The following is a 16608-nucleotide window of genomic DNA, read 5'->3' as shown; positions in this document are numbered from 1 at the left end:
GTCCTGCTGTTTAACGTTGGCCAGCCTTGTCCAAGATCATTTTTGATACGACCATTGCATCAAAAAAGGAACTGCCCTTATACAAATTCTGCGAATTTCAACAGTTATCCAGCCCTCGGCTGCTAAGAATTATTATTGATCCCAGTGATGTTTTGGCAGCATGACCAGTAACATCACCGCGAACCCGGTAGCTGCTCCCCTTCCCCTCCCCGTCCCCGGCACGCTGTCCTCCCATGTGGACCCATTTGCCCGGTCAGACTCCAGCTATTGGTGGATGTGGGCAGCCACCACGAGACTTCGCCAACGACTCCCTAGCCCACCCCAAGCTGCCCGGCGAACGCTCGGAATCTTGAGGCTGGTGATGCTTGTGCTCTGGTCCTGCGCTCGGCGCGGATTTGTGCGGATGTAGCCCAGTTATCTGCACAGGGATGCCCTAGTCCTTCCCCACCCCTGAAGAATCGCGATGGGAAATACTTACGTAACACGTCAGAATCCCAAAACAGATGTGGATGATGTCGATACATCTTAAGTAAGCTGTTCACCTGGAGTTATTAAACGACACCTTAATAATCCAATCTTTTCATTTCCTCCCGTCTAACGACTTACTTTGTTGCTTTATTGCATCCAAGATTGCATGCAAAAACAGGCAGTCTAAGCCACTATGCCACCAAGTGCAAGGGCGCGATCAATTTAACCCGAAGGCACAAAACATACCTGATGTCACACAGAGCCGGTGTTATCGGCCATTTTTGCCGTTCGCTGAGAGCCGAACACAAAAATTCGACGTGACGTCACGTAGATTCAGTGCCGGACGCGCAGAAAGTTTTGGGCGTGCTTGTTTAGTCTGAGACAACTGTTGCGCAGATGTTTCAAATGCTTAGAGGAGAAAGAAAATGAGCATACGCTAGGAAAGTGATGCAAACGAACTGTATGGGTCGTTAAATGTTCTGCCAGTTATGCCAGGCCAAAGCACTAATTCAAGCATTATCCTGCCACGCAACTGAAATCTCAAAATGCGGCCAAGCCGACGTCTTTCAAAAACATTGCTGCCGGATTTGTACTTGTCGAAGTACACCAAGACTGCATTACATGACCAGAAATACATTCTATGTCATCCCACACTTATCGAAAGCTCTCCATGCCCGTTGCCGCCTCCCCTCCCCACCTTCCTCTCCCTGGCCTCCCCGTCCGATCGCCGATCACCCGAGCCTGACCGAGACCCCGACGGCCCGGGGGCACGCGCCGCCTGACACAGATCCGCCACCGCCGTGCCCTCACCGCCCCGACCTCCATTAGCCTCATGTGGGTCACAGGGAGCCGGGTGCAGCGGGAGGCGCGCAGCGGCGCCGCCGACGGGCCTCAGGACAACAGCGGGACCGGGCGGGCCGCGCCGGGGCTGGATCGCCGCAGGTGACGGCCGCACGTGAGCGCCATGGTAATGGGGCCGGCCGCTCCTCTGGGACCGCACCGGCCGGGACAAGTGAATGGCCGGGCGCCCAGGAGAGCGCTTAACTTAATGAGGATGCCGGGCCCTGGAGAGTCGGCAACAATCAGCCAGATGTTGGCTCTCGAAAACACGACGCCTGGGACAGGCCGCCGTTCTTGGCATGCATGCGTGCTAGCATGTGTTTTTTTTTGGTGTCCAGCCAGAGCTCACAGGCTTTGCTCCTGATAGCACAATGTCTTGTTGTTGATTATGTGCCAGATCATGGGTCTCATTGCAGTTGACACGCCCTGAAAATTGAATAATGCAGCGGGCCATGGACCATGGGCCACGAGCAGGTCGATTGCTGTGTGGCCTCTCGACAGCGGCGTTACGATACGAAAGTGTGTCATCTATTTTACTCAAAATTAAGGTAGACAGGGGGTCATGCCCCTACAAGGCGACGGATGCCTGTGGAATTTAACCACCAACCAACTTTGGCTCGAAAAGCCAACCAACATAGAAGATAGGGTGATGTATATCACACGCGCTCAGCTGAATAAAAAAACATCTGGGTAAAAACATTTGGGGACATGATGTGTGGGGACAGGACTGACTCAAAGATAAATTAGATGACTCTGAAATTGCCGAATTCCAGAGTTGCACTGTTGTTTTGAGAATGCCGACGCACCACGGTAGACGTCATATTTTACCCTAATTTAGATTCCATATTCCTCCCACAACACTTTCCGTTCAAAATATTCATAATACATCCGGTTACCTCCTGCTTTTAGAGAGAGAGAGAGAGAGAGAGAGAGAGAGAGAGAGAAGAGAGAGAGAGAGAGAGAGGAGAGAGAGAGAGAGAGAGAGAGAGAGAGAGAGAGAGAGAGAGAGAGAGAGAGAGAGAGAGAGAGAGAGAGAGAGAAGAGAGAGAGAGAGAGAAGAGAGAGAGAGGAGAGAGAGAGAGAGAGAGAGAGAGAGAGAGAGAGAGAGAGAGATAGAGATAGAATAGATATATATATATAGATATATAATATTGGTGGGATGAAAATTGGAACACACATATACACATGCATATATATAGATATATATATATATATATATATATATATATATAATATATATATATATATATATATATATATATATATATATAATATATATATATATATATATGTGTGTGTGCGTGTGTGTGCGTGTGTGCGTGTGTATGTGTGTGGTGTGGTGTGTGCGTTTGCGTGTGTGTGTGCCATTGGCCTTGGCTTGCATGGCGTTTGACTTCTTTCCTTTACAACCAGCTGTGACATGCTGCCAGAGGTATGAATTCGCCATTCATCAGTTAGCAAAGATGCATGGAGTTATGCAACTGAGCTTTTAAAAGATAGTGGGACCGATGCAAATGTGCTCTGAAATGGTGCATTCTAGTCAGCAGCTAGAATGTGGCACACAAATGAATTAGCAACATAATGGAAGCTGATGGCTCATTGCCGAGAGATTTCGGTTATTTCCTTTTACTTATAAGCACTTCCCCGACCTGGATAAGCATTGTCGCACAGCCACTGGTATGCCAGTTTCATAGAATAAATAACACCCTTTCTATGTCATTTGGGTCAAACAGTGCAGAAAGGGAGTACCTAGTTGCAGCTGTTCAGCCCCTCAGACCTGTCAATGTTGTGACACAGACGTCAGGGTTTACCCGCTGCAAGAATGGCTCCTACCTCCCTGCAGGCGTATTTTGCTGTCGCTCCGTACGTCCTCTCGTTCAGCTTCATTCGGCCAAAGTCGGGCGGCTTTAGCTTCGGACACTCTTTGTCTGAAAAATTAGCCCGTCGTCAATATTTGACCCGCCTGCGGCTGGAAAATTCCCGAGCGGAAGTCTGGAAATCCCATCCAAGCCCCGAGCACCACAGAGTAATCCCACTTCGCCGAAAATCGTCCACAAGATTACGAACCGGGCGAACCCATACGGAGGCACGATGCTGACAAAATATTCGCTGGAAATTCACTAACCAAAAAGGATTGAGGCCGATCAGAGCGCGAGGGCGGCGCCACATATGGTCGGCTTCTAAGGAAACAACGCACCGGTGCCTTAGATCAGTGCCTTCAGACAAAGGAAGTTTAATCAATGCTAAATAAGAATCAAACATGCTTTAAACACGCCATTAGACACGCGGCCAGCAGCTGTGAACCCACCCTGTTTCACGCAGGACATTCCGCAGACGCCGTCGCAGACGCACTTGCGGTTGGCGCTGAGGCAGTTGGCGTCGGTCTCACACTTCTTCATGCACACGCGGCCCTGTGGCAAGAGTGACGGCGTGACTGACACTCTGGCGCAGCAGAGGGCCACACTGAGGCGCGGCGGCCACGCCCGCTCGACTATATTGCTGTCCTGGTCAACACCGCGCCCGGCAGACACTTGTGAGATCATCCGCCGCAGTCGTTCTCCGAAGGCTTGCTTTCAAGATGCATCTTTTCGGTCGGTAGGGATTTATGTCCAGCCGAATCAGTCATGCAGATTTCGCGGCAACAACGTAACACCGCTACAAATCCACTTCCCCGTGCAATGAACGCAGAGGACGTTAAGTTTTCCAGTTTCAGGGAAGGCTGAGAAGTCCTAGTCGGAACGAAGTCAGATCTCAGCGACTTGGCGCCACAGCGACACGAAAATAACAGGTTCTGACGGAGAAGAAAATAGGCGCCCGGTACAAGTGTGGCTATGTGTGCGCGCTGTCGTGTGACTCTCCTGCACACACCACGGATCCGCACGTTTTAGGGCGTTTTTTAAAGACTAATGCCACAGATGAGCAGGCAGAAGAACAGACGAAGGCGTGATCCAGCCTGCAAGATGTAGGGGAATACACTCACTACAGCTCACTGACAGGTCTCAAAGTTCCCGATCCGTAGAGATGTCAGTAATCGGCAGCAAACTGCCAATGTCACCTTTTCCGAAACTGATGTAAAATATGAGGCGCCGAGACCTACAGCGTAAAAATTGGGAGGCGAAGTTGACATTGGAATCTAGTCCTGCACATTGCGACTTATATCCATCTTAATCAGTTGAGTTTTTCGAAATCCTTTGGCCAGAATTGCCAAACCATTATGTTTAAAAATCAACGATGTCTGCTGTAGGCGTCAGGGAGGATCGTAGTCACAGCCGACAATCTGCAGGCAACTCTTTTTGTGAATAAGTGGGTGAGTACTGCATAAGTGGACGGCAGTAGACCTCCGCTCACTGAATTCGCATGGAAGCCAGACTTTCCAACAAATTGGTCGATCCCTGCTATGTGCTGTCAAAGGCGCCTGCCCCATTCGCTTTGTTTTTTACATCTCCTACGTGATGACAGCTGATGGCTCTCACCTCTGTTAACGGCTCACTCGCCGCGTACCACACAAGGCTGCCTCTCTAGGGTATCCTCTATGCGTGGTTCGTAGTCATATGAGTCAGCAGTGGCGTGTTTACGAGAGACAGAACGGGGTACTCGCCCCCTTTTAAGCTTTTTGCATGCTTTTCACAAGCGCTCGAGAAAACCTGGTTGAACTTCATGGACTGTGCATGGAAACTTAAGCTGTGTCTTCTTTTGAAATGGGCATAAAAACTTAAAATGTTAAGAAACTTGAAATGTTGTGTCATGGGAGTTGAATTGGCTGTTTGAACAAGCGCTGATTTCATTGTTGTCACTACTCCGGGACAATATCATATAGTGATATCACAAATTTAACCGCTTCCTGCAAATCATAAGTCTTCGTAGCCTAGAGTCGGCGGTTCAACTTTGTGACCAGATCTGGCACCGGTGTGAGTAGATTTGTAAGAAATCCGTTGCCCAGCTGCTTCACGTTTCGACAGCTTAACAAGCTTTCGGTTCGTGATAATGCCTTGAAATTGTGGCAAGCATCATCAAATGCTAGCTAAACGCGGAATGAGAAGGAGAGCAGACAGTTTTGGCGCAGGACGGCAAATTGGCAAAATGAGTTGGGACGCTGAACAGTGAAAAGCTCCTTCACTTTCCTTACTCTTCCAAAAATCTCCTCTCGTCTCCTTAGTGTTTTTTTCATGTCATGTCAGCACAACCGCCATTTACGCTAAATTGGACAGGCTTTTGAAGAAGTGCTCCACTGCCTCTTGTGATATCGTCGGAAGCAGATCATGGTGCTTATCATACACTGGGCCTATCCGGTTGCATTTTGTTTAGCGGTGTTCCTTTGTCCATAAGATTGGCAGGATCTCTTACAAATGAGCGTAGTGTGCGGCATCATCCAACAAATCAGACCAGGCCAGACTCACCAGTTTAAGCGGACTGGACCAGACAATCCTGGTTTGGCGACCTGCTGAGGCTGATAAACTTGCCTTGACAACTGGAAATGGCACGAGGGCCTGACGCGGCCCTTTGACATTGGCATCATGACCCCGCCATTTGTTTTGCCCTTGAGGCCCAGGAGGATGGCTGCCCTTGGTAACGAACGCAGCTGATTGGTTTTCAGGTCCAAGAAAGCTTACCAGTCTGACCCCAAGACCCGGCGCAGCGAAGTGGCTTCGCCCACCCCGCCGACGGACTAACCTGGCCCTGAGACTGGGCCAGGCGAGCGTGCAGGCCCTGGCAACTGACATGATTGCCTGACCTGACCCTGAGACCCGGCTCGGCCGTCTCACTTGGCCTTTGTACATACCTGGCGCGGTTGCCGAGCGGACCCGGAGCGACTTCGCCCGGCTTTCCGAATCTCCAGCTCCTCGCCAACTGACCTGACCTTGAGACCTGTCGTGACCTGAGACCTGACCTGATATTGAGGCCTGACCTAACCTTTAAACCTGACTTGATCTTGGAACTTGACCTATTTTGGCCTTGAGACCTGACTTGGCCATGGGACCTCAGCTGGTGTTGAGACCTGAACTTATCTTAGGATCTGACCTAGCTTTGGGACCTGGTTCAGCCTCGGGATCTGCCCTGACCTGGAAAGCCTAGCTTGAACTTTGGAACTGACCTGATTTGGTCTTCAGTCTTGACCTGGCCTTGAGGCCTGGCTCGGCCGGCTGACCGAGCACCTCGGTCCCTACTTACCTGGAACTTGGCTGCGTCCTCGTCGCGCGGGCAGTTGCCGTCCGTGTCGGGGAACACGTAGCTGTCGTCGCCGTCGGCCGCGATGGGCGGCCGCGGCGTCCGCGCCGGCACCAGCGACGGCACCACCTCTGTGTACGTCTCGTTCGGCTTGGGGCCCCAGCCCTCTGCAAAGGCGACACCAGGCTGGTAAGGCAGCGACTTGGAAGAGGTGTGGGCGCGGCCGCGCGTGATGCCGTTTTATTGGCGGCTCTATTTAAGTGGGCAGATATGATGTATCCGTGAACTAGTTGGAGCCGGCTGTTCCATCAAGTTGAGGGGCTCTATGACCACGCCTTTAATTCGAATGAAACGCAGTTTTGTCCGGCGCCGTCCCAACCGCATGTACGCCTCTGGGCCTTTGGGGTTCTGCCACTAAGTGCTTTAAGGCTGCTCTAAACATTTGATGCCAAAATTGAAGTTTTGGTTGGATAATTATTTGAAATGAGAGCATCGTTTTGTTGAATGTCGCATACGATTAACATCTACTCTGAGTTAATTTCAGCCCCTCTGAGAAACAAGATGATTGCATCGATTTGCGCTGCATCTACATGTTTGCAGCAAGAATCTGACTTAAATCGAAACTTTACGGCGGAGCTAATGTAAAGCTTCATATGTCAAGACCCGTAGAAATTGCCCTTGATGTTTTATTCATGGCTGGTTCCATTAGCGAAAGCCATTATACAATATTTCTTGAGCCTGCATTCTTTTGCCATTAATTGTTAAGTGGAGATGGCCTGAAACGGCCAAGAACAAAATTAGATTTGGATCATTTATTTCAAGTAATGGATTAATGGTTCAAAGCGGTACTTCGAACACAGATATGATGGTGTCAGTAACCTGCAACGACTGCCAAACCCATCATATGTCATAATTATGACATAACGTAACAGACGACATGCTGATATCCATGCGCGAATTGAATCGCAATAATCACCATTTAAAGCTGTACCCAACTACGGGGACAAAAATGTTGTGCGGTGATTTAGGCGGGACGAAATGCGCTTTCGCTGCATATGCCAGCGTCTGACCAGAGTACCAGGAACTAAGTCCCGAGCACCTAACTAACGAAGCAGCAAAGCCTGAGACAATCGAATGAGCGAGGGACAGACGCCGCCGTACTAAATTGAAATGGATGGCCTGGCAGCTTTGGACATCCAAGCAGTTGGTATCAGTTTATTGGCAGTTAAGCTTTAAGGAAAATGACGAAGTGGCATACGGCTCAGATCCACAGTCATGGGGCGGAAAACCGGGATGTCCCATTTGACGAGGTCGAGGATCAATAACGAAATTAATCACGGCAGAGCGACCCCACCTCTTTCAAAGGCAGACAGCACGCTCAAAAGACGTTTCCTGGTTCCGCCCCGGATTTTCGACGACATTTTGATAATCGCGCGGTGACATTTGACTGCCCTTGGACTACTTTTTGCCCTGATGATTAACCGTCATCTGCCTGAAAGGCTGGCAAAATTGAGACCGGAGCAATGTTTTTACACCTGGCCAATGGTGGTGGTGGCAGCGCAAAGCGTGCCGCCGGTCCGCACAAGGCCGCCACGTCGCTCCACCGGGCGGCGCGCCTGGTGCCGATCAAAGAGCGCCGCCGGCCAACCGCACTCCTCTCTTTCTGACGGCGTAATCCGGCCGACTTCTCTCCTCCCATTCTGACCGCGTAATCCGGCCGTGAAGAGGCCGCCGCGCCGGCTCCATCAACGCGGCCCAGCGACGGGCCGCGCGAGACGGCGCGGTTAACCGGTCGGCCGGCCGGACTGAATGGAGGGCGGGCCCGCCGCCGCCGCCGCCGCCGCCCCGGCACCGGGAGCGCCTCCGGACGGTGACGTCATCACCGGACATTGGATTCCGCTGTGCTATGCTGACGGCCGCGGCGGTGTGGGCGCCAGCCAGACGCCCGTCGACCGATGCCGAGCTCGATAATGGGCCCGTCAGTGACCGGGCTGCTGAGGCTCCTATTTACACGGCATCTGCTGGTAGTAGAGGACTGCGCCGGTTGGGAAAATCTATGGGTACCCGTATAGAGTGGGTGACGGGTTGACCTGTGTATAGACTTTGGAAAAACCACGGGTATGGGTACGGGTATCGGTAAGACGCTTATGATTGTTGCGGTCGATGCTTCAAGAAATACGACAGTTTTATTGCTTGGGTTGTTTTTAGGCGTGATGAGCTCCACGCACTCTACTTCTATAACTATCAACGTAAAAGAGAAAGTATGAATGTAGCCTTTCCTAAAAATCACCATCATTTAGATCAACAACGAGTGGGTAATGGATGCAAACAGCTGATTATGAGTGGATGGCGCGTGGGCACCCCCAGGCCCATGGTTAGCCACATACGGACACATGGTTAGCCACACACGGACACATGGTTAGCCGCATGCGGACACATGGTTAGCCACATACGGACACGTCCCCATGGATAGCGGGTGGATTGGGTAAAGGAAGCCATATCCGTAAAGGTCTCTAGCTGGTTGGCTCACACCAGTGTGAGCGAGTGCATCGCTTAGCATACACCTGTTGTAATTCCAGCACGATGCAGAAATATACTGTTGTATACAGGAAAAAAATAAATAAAATTTCTTTATAAAACTGTCTTTTGTTAGCTGTTTGTGACAGCGAGTGACTCAATCAATGGGGCTACTTGAAAAATGTAGTTCCGCAACGAGCACCATTCGTGTGCTACACTGATAAAAAGCATCAAGACTGAGAAGCACACACCGACCACGCCAAAGCTGTAGGCAATATCTTGTGATCGGGGCGGGCGAACGAAGCTGAATTGAATGTCTCACAACGCTTTTTCCACCCAAATAACGTTTGCAGCATTGTGTTCCACGCTGTTCTGATCCGCCTTGTCATGGCGTCGCCTATTCAGTCGCTGCAGACTGGCAACGACTGAGCAGGACTGCAGCATGCTGGACTGCAAGCTGCAGTTCAGCATTGTCAAACATGAGCCATCCAGCCATGACGGAAGCTGGCGTGACGCGGAGCCTAAGGAAGGCCAGTGGCCCTACTAAGAGTTTGACAGTAAGCGGCGGTGCCCAATGCCGTGCCGGGGGTACCAGCTGTGCTCGCCAGTCGCAGCATAGCAGCTGGAATAACTACGATTTGTCCGACAAAGTGTCTTTAGTCATCGTCAGCCATTTACCTAAATTAGTTGTCAGTTTATTCCACTGCAGCAAGATCATTCCTTCTGAGGAATAAACCAACACTTCCGACTCTCATTCAGATGCAAATGAAAGGCGCAGTAATTTCAAAGCCATCAGCATACCGTGAAGTGAAGTTACGCAACAAGACCACTACTCACAGCGGTGTTTCTGTTTGCCACCGTTCAAGGAATAAGCTAACTCACGATGCTCTGACCAAGTCCACACACCTCATTTAATGGCGCATAGCATTCGACGTTGTGCCGGTACGATTGTCGAAAGTCCACAAAAAGCGCGATACTCATCTCCATAATGCTATATTGTAATGTGGCACGGCTGGTGAGCTGGTACATTGCCCAGACTAATTCCGTATGCATTCCAACGATGCGTTGGCTGTACTGCTTTATTTCAAAGGTACCAAAACAGCTACTATTGCGTCAGATCGACATCACCGGTAACCAGGGTCTCTCACGATGTGGCGGACCGCGAGCCGGCCTCACCAGCGTCGCGGTGTGGCGGTCCGCGAGCCGGCCTCACTAGCGTCGCGGTGTGGCGGTCCGCGAGCCGGCCTCACCAGCGTCGCGGTGTGGCGGTCCGCGAGCCGGCCTCGCCAGCGTCGCGGTGTGGCGGTCCGCGAGCCGGCCTCGCCAGCGTCGCGGTGTGGCGGCCCGCGAGCCGGCCTCACCAGCGTCGCGGTGTGGCGGCGCTGGCCGGGCGGCCGCTGACCCGTGCCGCCGTGACGCCGCCGGCCACAACACCGATGGCGCCATCGGGGCTGCGGCAATCAGTCAGCCCGATCGACCGGGCAAACTGGCCCGGCGCCGCGGCCCTCGGCACGCCACGTCGTCGTCGCCTCCGATGCCAAACGGCAGAGACGTCCCAGTCGGCCGGGGAGGCCCTCTCATTTCGTTCGCACGCCCCCTCCCCCTGCCCGTCCCCGCCCTGCCCGCGGCGGTCGATGAGGACTAGAGGCCGTGACGGGTGGGACGCCACCCGTGGAGCTGTGTCCAGACCCACTCGCTACTTTTTCTAATGACATGTTTCCACCCATTGCCCATCCGCCCGCGTTTTCCATCACTTTAGACTGAAATTTCGAGAACGTTTAAAGTAAGTTCAGACACAAACTAATTGCTGGTGCACCACCGATGGCGCTGGTAAGTTAGAAGCAACTTGAATCAAACTAATTATGACTGAAAAAGCACAAGCAGTGGCATTGTGTCGTAATTCATTAGGTATCTTTCTTACCCTTGACAGATAATGACCTTCGGCCCGTGGCAGTGGTTGCGGCCAACGTCAGGTGACGTCAGAGGGCAGAACGGACCGTGACGAGCATTGCAGCACGGGAAACTTCCGTCATCAAACTCTGTCCTTGACCCAGAATTTCATGGTCGCATGGTAGGGGTCCGGACTCACACAGCAAGTGCTGCATAGCTTGAGCTCTTATCCCAGATATCCACCTATTCATCATCTGAAATTTCATGTTTTTTTACCCGTACCCATACCCGTGTTGCTTCCATAATGCATACCCATCCCATCCCGCTACCTATCCCATAGGTGGATCCATGATCTTGCTCAGCTCGCGCAGTTCTCTACGGCGGACTGCTTTCAGTCCGTGGGACCGGATCCAGCATCGGCACGCCCGTCATCAGGATCCATCCGGCGGAGGCGGAGGCCCATGACAAATCACGGATAACAAATCCGCAGCCATTTCACGACTGAGTTCAACCACTTAAGCTCGGGTTCAGACTCCATCCAACAGAGGCCGTTTCCGGGCGGGGAAACCCGTAGCAAATCGCTTGTGTGATGCGCTCAATTAGCGCCGAAGCGTTATTCAATATTCGCCAACCAAATCAAAAAGGCATTTTGTAACGAATGACGGGACCAGACTCCTGGCGTCAGCCTCCCCATACCATAATATCGGCAATCGCGCCAAAGCCGTGCTTTAGCCCACGAATAGCTTTAGCTTGCGGCTCGTGTGGCATATCCGCACTCCCAGCCGCCTGACATGATCGGTGCGTCACGCTCTCAAGCCTGCCGCTGCGCCGATGGAGCCTCTGTAGGCGGCCGGCCGCCGCCGCCGGGGCGGCTCCCACGGTACGTCGGCCGGCCGAGGCTCGAGTGTCGCCGGCGGAGAACGGCGCTCGCCGGTCAACGCCGGACAGAAGGGACCCGTCAGTCCTGAGAGAAAGGAGCCCGTACGGCTCCACCCGGTGATACAGAGGGGCCCGTACGGCTCCACCCGGTGATACAGAGGAGCCTGTGTGGCTCCACCCGGTGATACAGAGGAGCCCGTATGGCTCCACCCGGTGATACAGAGGATTCCGCGCGGCTCCACCCGGTGATACAGAGGAGTCCGTCCTGCTCCACCCGGTGATACAGAGGATTCCGCGCGGCTCCACCCGGTGATACAGAGGATTCCGCGCGGCTCCACCCGGCGATACAGAGGAGCCTGTGTGGATCCACCCGGTGATACAGAGGAGTCCGTACGGCTCTACCCGGTGATACAGAGGAGTCCGTCCGGCTCCACCCGGTGATACAGAGGATTCCGTGCGGCTCCACCCGGTGATACAGAGGAGTCCGTCCGGCTCCATCCAGCGGTACAGAGGCGCCCATCCGGCTCTACCCGGCGATACAGCGGAGCCCGTCCGGCTCCACCCGGTGATACGGAGGAGCCCGTATGGCTCCACCCGGTGATACAGAGGATTCCGCGCGGCTCCACCCGGTGATACAGAGGAGCCTGTGTGGCTCCACCCGGTGATACAGAGGAGTCCGTACGGCTCCACCCGGTGATACAGAGGAGTCCGTCCGGCTCCACCCGGTGATACAGAGGATTCCGTGCGGCTCCACCCGGTGATTCAGAGGAGTCCATCCGGCTCCATCCAGCGGTACAGAGGCGCCCATCCGGCTCTACCCGGCGATACAGCGGAGCCCGTCCGGTTCCACCCGGCGCTGCAGAGGCGCCCGTCTGGCTCCACCCGGCGATACAGAGGAGCCTGTGTGGCCCCACCCGGCGGTACAGAGGCGCCCGTCCGGCTCTACCCGGTGATACAGAGGAGCCCGTATGGCTCCACCCGGTGATACAGAGGATTCCGCGCGGCTCCACCCGGTGATACAGAAGAGCCTGTGTGGCTCCACCCGGTGATACAGAGGAGTCCGTCCGGCTCCACCCGGTGATACAGAGGATTCCGCGCGGCTCCACCCGGTGATACAGAGGAGCCTGTGTGGCCCCACCCGGCGGTACAGAGGCGCCCGTCCGGCTCCACCCGGTGACATGCAGGGTCAGTACAGCTCCATCACCCGGCGACGCGGGTGGGTCCGTCCAGCTCCGCACTGCCAGCTGTTGCCGCCTCCTGGCCTCCCGACGCGCGCGGGGTCCGGAATCTCACGGGGTCAGCCAGCGCCGGCCGGCCATTACCGGCGTCGATGTGGTGTCGATTCATCGCCGCTGCCAGCGCCGCGGCCGCCGGCCCAGACCGATGGCCGTATGCATACGGCCGGACGTGCCGCGCCGCACAGGGGCCGGAGCTACGGTCGCGTGCAGCGGGCTTGCAGCGGCGCGGACATGGAAAATGGCTCGTGGCCGCGAGGCGAGCTGGTCCACGAGGTGCGGACCGTTTGTGTGTTGTTGGCTGGTCGGCGCACTGCAGCGTGGATGGGCATTTCACAGACATGAGTCCTTTGTTGTCCTCACAATCACGGACGCGCGCGGCATCCGTGTAGCTGTGGAGGTGGGTGCTCGGATGAGGCACTTCCGGTTAATGGGGCCCCTCCGGCGAGCTCTTAGTTGTGCTTCAGAGCACAATCCAGTCATTATGGGGCCTTTGTGCTAAAGAGAAGCTGGATAATATTCACCCGAGGTTATCAACGCTGAATGGTACTTGACCATTGCAGTCGGCTCACGCTGCCGGTTCAGGCGACATACCGAGCGGCTGACAGAGGGCGTGCAGACGGCCCTCAATGACTTTGAGTTACGTCTGAATGACAGGCATGACAGCAGCAGTACAGCTCTATCAACTCTGAACGCAGGTCTTTGTTCATGTATGGCGTACCATCAACATGAATGATGCTGATGACCGCGAGACCATTGCTGCAGCAAAGAATTGCACCTCATTGTCGGCGTCGAAAGATATTCACGGATAATTGCCACTCCTGCTATCAAGCCAATACAAGATGTCAAACATCAATGTTCCGTTGCACGCGCGTGACGCCAGTGCTGCATCATCAGAACAAGGGCGCCGACGTCACTGGGTTGTCTGTTCGGCGCCTCCGTCCAGAGGCGGCGCTCCTGGTCCCCACCGGATCACCGGCACACCCGGGAACAATGAGCCTCGCGGGAGGGCTCGGATGCGCCGCCCAACAGATGGCCGCTCCGAGTCCTAGCATAGGGTCAGGGCCATCCGCCGGTTATTCCTCGGACACATCCCACTAGGTGGTGTCATCCGGGTCGTCCCCCACTGGGGGGCTGCGGTCGGGTCAACTGACCATAGACGGCCGTGTCCATGTCACCTCTTCTGTTGAGCGGAAGCAGTCATGGACAGTCCCCCCCCCCCGCGCCCCTGAACTGTCGCGTCCGCACCGCCCCTGTGCAGTTTGTTCAAGACCATCTGTGAATGGCTGAGTTCTGGTGCGAGACACACCGCCCGAAGTGGTCGTATCCGTCCCCCGATGTATGCCACTCAGCTGCGGGTGGTCGTATCCAAGTCGCCCATCGCCGACCGGTCGTATCCAAGTCAAGCGGTGGTGTCCAAAACACCCATCTCCAAGCGGTGCCGTCCAAGTCACCCTTCTCCGAGCGGTCGCACCCAATTTCGCCCTCTGCGAGCGGTCGTATCCACCGCCTCGCTGCCCGAGAGGCGTTCGGGCTGGCGATGCGCGCCGCGCTGGCGGATCGATCGGGAGACTGCGGGCCCGCCGGCTGCTGCCCGCTCAAATGACGACCGAACGGTGTCAGTGACACTGCCGGACGGGTGCTGGCTGCTGTCGGCTGAACTGACGACCGAACGGTGTCAGTGACACTGCCGGACGGGTGTCGGACGCTCCTCTGACGGCGTGTCGCGCGGCCGGCTGAGGAGCGTCGGGGGCGATCCCCGCGGTCAACGTCCGCTGGAGGGCGAGCCCCGCCCACTGAGGTCAGACTGATATGGACGCTAATGATGTCGTAATGCCGAGTCCGACGACGGCGGGACGCTGACATCGCTACGCTGATAGACATCGGGTGAGGGGGCTAGCGGCGGGGCATATCAGGCAGCCCAGCCATACTTCCACTCAGGAGAAATAGCAGCGCGCACTTTCTCCTTTGAGCTGCACCGCACGTAAACGGACGCCTCGCATATGAATTGCAATGTGGGTTCACCTCAGGCAGAGTGTTTCTAAGACCCGCCACGCTCGTGCTTATCCGGCGCCGTCCCCCGCGCGGGAGCGGCGCTTGCGGAGTTTATGTTTTATTCACTACAAGGCGAGCGGCGTGATGCGGTCCACGGAGTGATGACGCGGTGCGAGCGCGACGACGACTGCTCGTCTGTCCGGGTCGCCTCCCCGCCCCTCCCACCCCACCCCCACCCCCTCCCTCGCCTGTCACCGCCCACGGACCGGAAGCTCCGCGCCGGCTAACTTGGCCCGCAGTGTCTCGTCTGTCATAACCCAGGGCCGGCATACAGAGCCAGTGGAGGCTTGGTGGGAGCTCCGGCTCCTCCACCCGTTGCGATCAGCGCGGGAAATCTCGACATAGGAGTGCCGATACGGGGGCGGCGGCCGGGCCTCACCCGGACTTGCCGGCGATCGAGGGTGGGGGCGTGCGGCGAGTAATGGGAGTGGGGTTGTCGGCAGAGAAAAGGTTAGCCGTGCAGATCAACAATAGACAGGGAAGAATGGGGATAAATACGGGAGAGCTGACGGACACGCAGGTGCTTCTTTAATGTGGCAGAGGAGATGGAGCTGACGAACAGGGCGTGGTCAAGTTGCAAGGAGAAGCAGAGAGAAATAAATATGAATGCGATTGCAGAAGGGAAAGAATGTTCACAAAATAAAACAAAGGACAATAAGGATTTATGTGCCTTGTTCATAAAATATTCAAAAGTCCTAGATGATAAAGCGGCATGAGGAATCAAAGCCAACCACTTATCGGGCATGACCACCTGTTTTGGTAGGCGGGGACACGCAGGGGCAGCTGGTGCCGAGCTCAGTGACCAAGCAAACACATTATTACGGTCACCGAAAATGGCTGGCCAGCATGATTGCCGCGGATGTCAACAGCTGGACAGCCGGCGGCGCCTGAGGTCATGGAACCCCGGACTGCGGCCCCGGTCGCGGGCCGAACGACACGGAGAGGGAAGGACATCGAGACTGCTGCGCTGGACACCTGGGACGAAAGGCTGCAACACCGAGGACCTGGGACGGAGGGAAGACCGCTGCACTGGAGACCTGGGACGGAAGCCTCACTGGAATGCCGAAACCGGCTCCATTAGGAGCCTAGACTAAAACCAAAAGTCTTGGAACAACAGCAAGACATCCTGGGTGTAACGGAGCACCCACATTGGTTGGGTGAGAGGCGTGATGACAAAGAGTATGGTGTCGCGGAGGGAGGGGATGGCTCTGTCTGATATTGGGGCGGATATCGGGTGAAAGTCAAGGTTCTTTGCTTCAATGACGAGGTAGCTGATAGCTAAGGATGAGATGCCGATCCATTTCCTTGGCGATGATACATTGTCGACGCACCTGAGTCCAATGTTCATAAGGAATGTATTGATCTATGATCTCCTTCAAGCTCGTAGATGGAGGTTATATATGGTATATATATATATATATATAATATATATATATTATATAGAGAGAGAAGAGAGAGAGAGAGAGAGAGCGAGGGGGGGGAGAGAGAGAGAGAGAGAGAGAGAGAGAGAAGAGAGAGAGAGAGAGAGAGAGAGCGAGAGAGAGAGAGAGGAGAGAGA

At 54.7% G+C, this 16608-nt stretch overlaps 1 protein-coding gene and 1 long non-coding RNA gene across 2 annotated transcripts in view; both read right to left on the bottom strand.

The window, feature by feature from the left end:
• Positions 1-16608, bottom strand: part of LOC119099669 (protein lev-9) — a gene marked incomplete at its 3' end in the record, with an annotated part of 101599 nt that overhangs the window by 39714 nt on the left and 45277 nt on the right.
• Positions 3146-6636, bottom strand: LOC119099673 (uncharacterized). The gene is made up of 3 exons (XR_005094402.1): positions 6478-6636; positions 3617-3719; positions 3146-3236 (listed from the first exon to the last, which is right to left on the bottom strand). It is a non-coding gene; the product is annotated as an uncharacterized LOC119099673 (long non-coding RNA).

This window comes from Pollicipes pollicipes, unplaced genomic scaffold (genome assembly GCF_011947565.3).
Source record: "Pollicipes pollicipes isolate AB1234 unplaced genomic scaffold, Ppol_2.1 Scaffold_4881;HRSCAF=5763_pilon_pilon_pilon, whole genome shotgun sequence".
NCBI lineage: Eukaryota > Metazoa > Arthropoda > Thecostraca > Pollicipedomorpha > Pollicipedidae > Pollicipes > Pollicipes pollicipes.
Note: the sequence above shows the minus strand (reverse complement) of the source record. Positions and strands in the feature narration are given on the sequence as shown.